The sequence below is a fragment of the Oxyura jamaicensis genome, chromosome 1, assembly GCF_011077185.1.
Source record: "Oxyura jamaicensis isolate SHBP4307 breed ruddy duck chromosome 1, BPBGC_Ojam_1.0, whole genome shotgun sequence".
Lineage (NCBI taxonomy): Eukaryota > Metazoa > Chordata > Aves > Anseriformes > Anatidae > Oxyura > Oxyura jamaicensis.
Window position 1 is genome coordinate 23,293,473 of NC_048893.1, and position 5,675 is coordinate 23,299,147.

The window sequence follows — 5,675 nt, forward strand, 5'->3', positions numbered from 1 at the left end:
ATAAGTTGAGGAAGAAAAATGTTGTTTTATATAAGCTTGTAGAATCAGCTCTCCTTTGTCTTACCAGGCTGGCAGGTCAATGATGATAACCGCTTGATGATAACCATCATCACCTATTTAAAACTCTGCAAATAGTATTTCAGCTGTGTTTCCTTTGAAAAGTTCATCTGAATCAACATCATTACTGCTGGTAAAGCAGCAGTTGAAGAGAAAACAAAATGACAACAAAATGGACCAACCCTTTGGGAAACCAGCCCACGTGTAGGTGAGTCACACAACTGCACCAGCAATCCCTTCCTTGCAGGCTACTAGATGGCAGTGTTTTGCTTAGCGCAGCGGCAAACAGAAATGCTTTTTCTTGTCTAGTAAAATGCCCTGAGTCCCAGCTGAAGTTTCTTTCATCATCAGTATGAACAGGAAGAAAAGGAAAGCTAGGCTTACTATCATTTCAGATTAAAGAAACGTGTCTTATTCTTTTCCTTCAGAATTTCGAAGCCCTTATTTTTCATGAGGCTACTTAAAGGTAACTTTAATGCATAAAAAGTATGTACGCAGGCAGGTAGGCTTTAGGTATGGAGAGGTAATAAGTACAGGTCAGGGCACTCAGGTGCAAACTGGTATAAAATCCAAGCAGAATAATGACTCATAAAAAAATGTGGCTTTGAATGGTTTAAGTAATTCTACACCATATTTACTGTTCTGGTAGCTGTCTTGGATATGCTCTCATTAGCTAAATGCTTTAATTCATTATAGAGTCTGAGTTAAAACCAAGCTGCAGTCAGCATTGACAGTTTATTAAAAACACATTTTTCATGTAAGTGTCAATGTTTTTCAGATGAGTTAATTTTAATATGACTGATGGTCTAAGTGGAAGGCAATATACTCTGTCATTCAGAGAGAGGTTCAAACCCAATTACATATATAAAAAGTAATTGTATGCAGGAAAATGGAGAACTCAAAGGATGGACCCAAAGGACAAAAATGTCATCAGTTAAGTGATGACCTTTCTCTGTGCAGTGTTTGAACCAAGATAATGATCTCTGATTAACAAGATCAGAGTTTAGCTCTGCTTGCTAATTCCCTGGGGTGAGCATGTGGACTGCATTTCAAGGCCTGGAGCTGCCCTGCCCTGCAGAGCTAGCTGGAGCTGCAGACTTGTTTGGATGTGCCAGCTGGAGCTCATGGGTTTTCCACCTCGGATTGAATGAAAGGTGAATTGTTTGTCATCTAATTCAAGCAGTATCAGCCAAATTAACTCAGCTCACCTCCTTAGCTGCTCCAAAGAGAATGCTTGTGTGATCCCATCTGTTCACGAGAAGAGCTTGGGAAGTAAGTATCCCCAGTAGAGAGTCTCTAAGAAACCATTATGGGTTAGTAACTTAAATCATTGCAGCTGTTTAAGTCAAGCCTGTGCTTGACATCTTTCTTTTCTTTATAGGGTTTGACTGTCCAAGGGTTGGAGAACATCTAATGTAATTCAGACTGCATAAAGGGAGGGAAGAAAATAGCCTTTCCTGGAAAGCTTTTCTCACTGTACGCAAAAATCCCTCACCTCCAACCCAGGCTGGGCTTTCCTTTTATGCCAAAGCTGTGAGGGAGTCTTCACAGAGAGCTTGATGTGTTTACATTTGCCAAGGGGAGATTCTGCTGTATGCCAAACATAAAACTCATTCTAGCATTGCAGCCTTTTAATCTGGTATGGAAAAGCCAAACCAGTGGCTGAGGACTTCTTATCTTGTATTTGTTCAGACTTCCAAAGTATCTTTTTCTGCTACATGAAAGAATGCTGCAGACTGTTAAGTGACAAAGGATTTGTCTGGTTCATCAAATCTTTTGCCTGGGGACTTTTACGCCTCCAGTGTTGACAATGAGGCACCTTCATTTTCTAGTAGCTACATTATCCTTTAACAAATCTCTGCCCTACTATTACTATAGTCCTAATGTAAACTATTCAGCTATGTCCACAATTAACCACAGAATGAATTGCCTTCCAGCACAGAGAAAGAAATTATGGCTTGAAGACCTTTAAAAATCAATTCAATCAAATTGATAGAATGCTTCCAGCACTTTGCCTGGGAACAAAGCACTTCTCAGCAGGCCCATCAGGTCCAGCGTGGGCAAACCAGGCTCACGCTGCCTCCCAGCTGGGGCTGGGGCACACACATTTATGCAGAGCAGCCTGCTTTCCGGTCTCTAATCCCACATGTCAGACCCAGTTAGATGATAGGTCACTCCGGGGTGTTCAAAGGAATATCCATTTACTGCTGATTTGTTTTTTCATTGTAATTCTGTTATATGTCATCTTTGCTGTAAAGATAAGAGGTTATTCTTACTTGTTTAAGAAGACTGCGAGAGTGGTTTGTAAAGTCCATAAGTTTTCTGGGGCCATTAAACTGTGTTAAAACCAGCTTATCTAGATAATATTTTTATTTTAAATTGGGTGGGGAGGGTTGGGGTTAGTCCTCTTCACATCATAAGTTTTTTTTTCACATCATAAGCTCACAGGAGGTTGAATTAGCACAGGGGAAGTAACAATGTGGGAATAAGATGTAGCAAGCATGGGAAACAGAGGCAGGGGTAGCTTTTTCTATGATAGCAAAGGCTTATTCTGGCTTGATGTTGTAGAAAAATACAGCCTTTGACTTCCTCAGCACAGGAGAGGTTGTCACCCGAGGTCTTTCTGATGGTCACAATGTTTCACACCTGGTACAGGTGAGCAGTCTAAGAAAGTCAGAAATGCAAGCAGCAAAATGACAGTGGCTGATGTCTCACCAGAAGGGTAAAGTGCTTCTTTTTTGCCCAGATGTTCAAAACTGATGAGTCATCCATCAAGAATGTGACAGTAAAAAGTAATGTATAAAGGGGTTGTTTACTATCTAATGCCTACAGCTGGGGTATCTTTCAAATCTCCTTTATCAATCTCAAATAAATTACAAGTTATTTTTTCCTTATTAGCCTGGAAAATCAGGAGTCAAAACAAATGCTGTTATCACAAGAATCAGGATAAAATTCTGTAAGCTGGCAATGATGAGTGTATGAGATGCTACCTTGCAAATTACCAATTCATTTTATTTGTCTGCCTTATTTCCAGAGAAAAATCCATCTTGCTGCCTCACCAGCTCTGCTCTGTTTTGCTTATGGGCTCTGACAAGATCACAGCTTGAGGTAGGATGGTTGCTTACAATAGGCAGAACAGGGTTGTGATCATGATAATTGGCTGAGACGTCCAGGCCTGTAATTGCTTAATAATAACCATATCTGTTCTTTTTTTTTTTTTTTTTTTTTTTTTTTTCAGCAGTTGTGTGTAAGTCCTCTCTTGACTGCTTAGCTAACTAAGAGCCATAGTGCACAAACTGAAAGAAAGTTGTGTGCAAATAGTGCGACAAACACAGAAACCACCAGAGATGTAAATTGTTTCATCTCTGGAATCAGAGGCAGCCAGTAAAGCTGTTCCTGCTGTGAAAAAACAAGGCTTGAGAAGCCCTTGGTTTTCTGAAATAAAATAGTACCTAGTACCTCCTAGGAAATGCAGTGACAAATTGTTATTTCACACAACATCCTGGCTAAGAGATTTCAGAGGGAGGCATATTGCTATTGTTCATTTTGGGTGGCAATAATATGGAACACAACAGCCTGTAAGCTCTGGCGATGATGGGAATGGCAGCTGGAGGTACAGGACTTAGGGACTGAACAAGCAGATGCTTTAGCATAGGACTGGACTGTACAGAAAGCAGATTATACCAGGCATCTCATTCTGCTAGTACTTTTCTGTTTCTGTGGTGACATGAGCCATGCAAAATGATGCTGATGTGGTTAAACCAAAGTGGTCCATTAATTTCTACTTCTGCCCGTGGTACGTTGCAATGAACATAAATAACTGTGCCAGGTGTGAGTTAGGAGAGTGCGGAGACTCAGAGCTGCAGCTACGGGAAAGAAAGGAGGAATCAGTCAAACAAAACTAGCTGGCTTGAGGGTGCAAATAGTTGTTAGACTTCATGGTGCTCTCAAACAGGCTTTCAAGCTGTACATTTCTCAGTCTGCTTAACACCATTGTATTTTACAAACCTGCTAACAGTCTAAGGCAAATGGCCCTAGATCTGTAGCAACTGATTTTGTTCTCTGAGGAAACATTCTAATCCTCAGCTTCAATCTTTAAACACTTTTTTTTTTTTTTTTTTTTGGCAATTATAACATTTTTAAAAAAGAAATCCTCCCACAAATTTCAAGCAGGAACAGAAAAAGGAATTGCTAGTTTGATCAATTGTACACTGCAAGAGCTTTCCATGCTTAATTTTTACCTATCAGATCAAAGACTGAATTCTTCCAGGCTGCACTGAACTTCTTTAATTTCTTAGAAATAAAAAGGTTGTAATATCACAGAAGAACCATGTTGTTGATATTTGAATAGATTTTGTGGCTCATATAATTACATGAAAAATAAAATAATTAAAATTCTGGGTTCCTGTGTAGAGCAAATAGCTTATCAACCCCTCAGAAGTTTTACCTATAGAAAAGTGCCTTCTGCACTCAAATGTGCAAAATGTTGATTTTTAATTGTGTGTAAACAAATACATTCCTACTTCATAACTGAAAGCACACTTGTGCTGGAAACTCTGAGCATTCCAGTTTTACAGAAATCTAAGACATGGGATGCTTCGAAGAGTTTGTAAACCTAATTAATGGGCAATCTCAAATTATTAAAGGGATTAATAGGCCTCCCAAATCCAGCTGCCTGACAGTGTTTCAATTGCTGGACATCAGTGGTAATAAATCTAAGGCTATAATTCAGGAAAATATCCACACTTAAAGATGTTTTAATACTAAGACTTAAACTTACACACCTCTGTAAAACTTGTGTGTTTTGATTGCCTGTATCTGTGTTGTCTTTCACAGGAATATTTTCCCAAATCAAGGCACAACATGCTATACTGGCTGTAGCGTGCATAAGTACACCTGATTGGGGTAGAGGATGTTCCTGCATACTTCAGCTCCTGGCATTTTGCTGCACACTCAAACTGTCACAGATTATATTTTCAAGGACAGCTAATCACACTGCACTTAAACAAACAACAGTGTTCAGCTACGGAGTGTTGGAACATCCAAGGTTATGAGAAGAACAACATAACACTTTAAAGGAGCATAGTAATCACTTTGTAAATTCAAGTTCACTGCCAACTGTAAGAGTACCCAAAGTCAGGGAGCTTAAAACTTAGAGATATTGGCATTTTTGATGCAAAAACTATTCACACCTAAACGTACATTAAACTAAAAAGACAAAAAAAAAAAAAAAAAAAAAAAAAACTAGCTGTGTGTAAGCTACTATTATGTGGCAAGGCATGTTCTTTTCTTTGCAATATGCATAATGAAATACAATCCCTCACCAGTTCATCACTCAAACAGCTAAATCTGATTTTACAGTGAAAATGCAATTTAATCTCATCAGGTTCCATAGTGGTGAAATACTAAACTTAACAATAGAAACTGATGTGATATGTTTCAAATTAAATTGAACCACTGCAAACAATGGGTTCCTTCAGATGCTGGCCTTGACTGAATCTGTTTTTCCACTTCATTTTGCAAAGAAATCATCAAGTCTAATGGCTTCAAGCAATCTAAGTGATGTGCAGGTTGAATGAAAAAAATAAGCAGTGTCACTGAAAAAACATCACACACAA

At 38.9% G+C, this 5,675-nt stretch overlaps 1 long non-coding RNA gene across 1 annotated transcript; it reads left to right on the forward strand.

Moving 5' to 3' along the window:
• The first annotated feature begins 417 nt into the window (after positions 1-417).
• On the forward strand, positions 418-5,229 carry LOC118164611. The gene is made up of 3 exons (XR_004749581.1): positions 418-523; positions 3,092-3,165; positions 4,894-5,229. It is a non-coding gene; the product is annotated as an uncharacterized LOC118164611 (long non-coding RNA).
• The last annotated feature ends 446 nt before the right edge of the window (positions 5,230-5,675 follow it).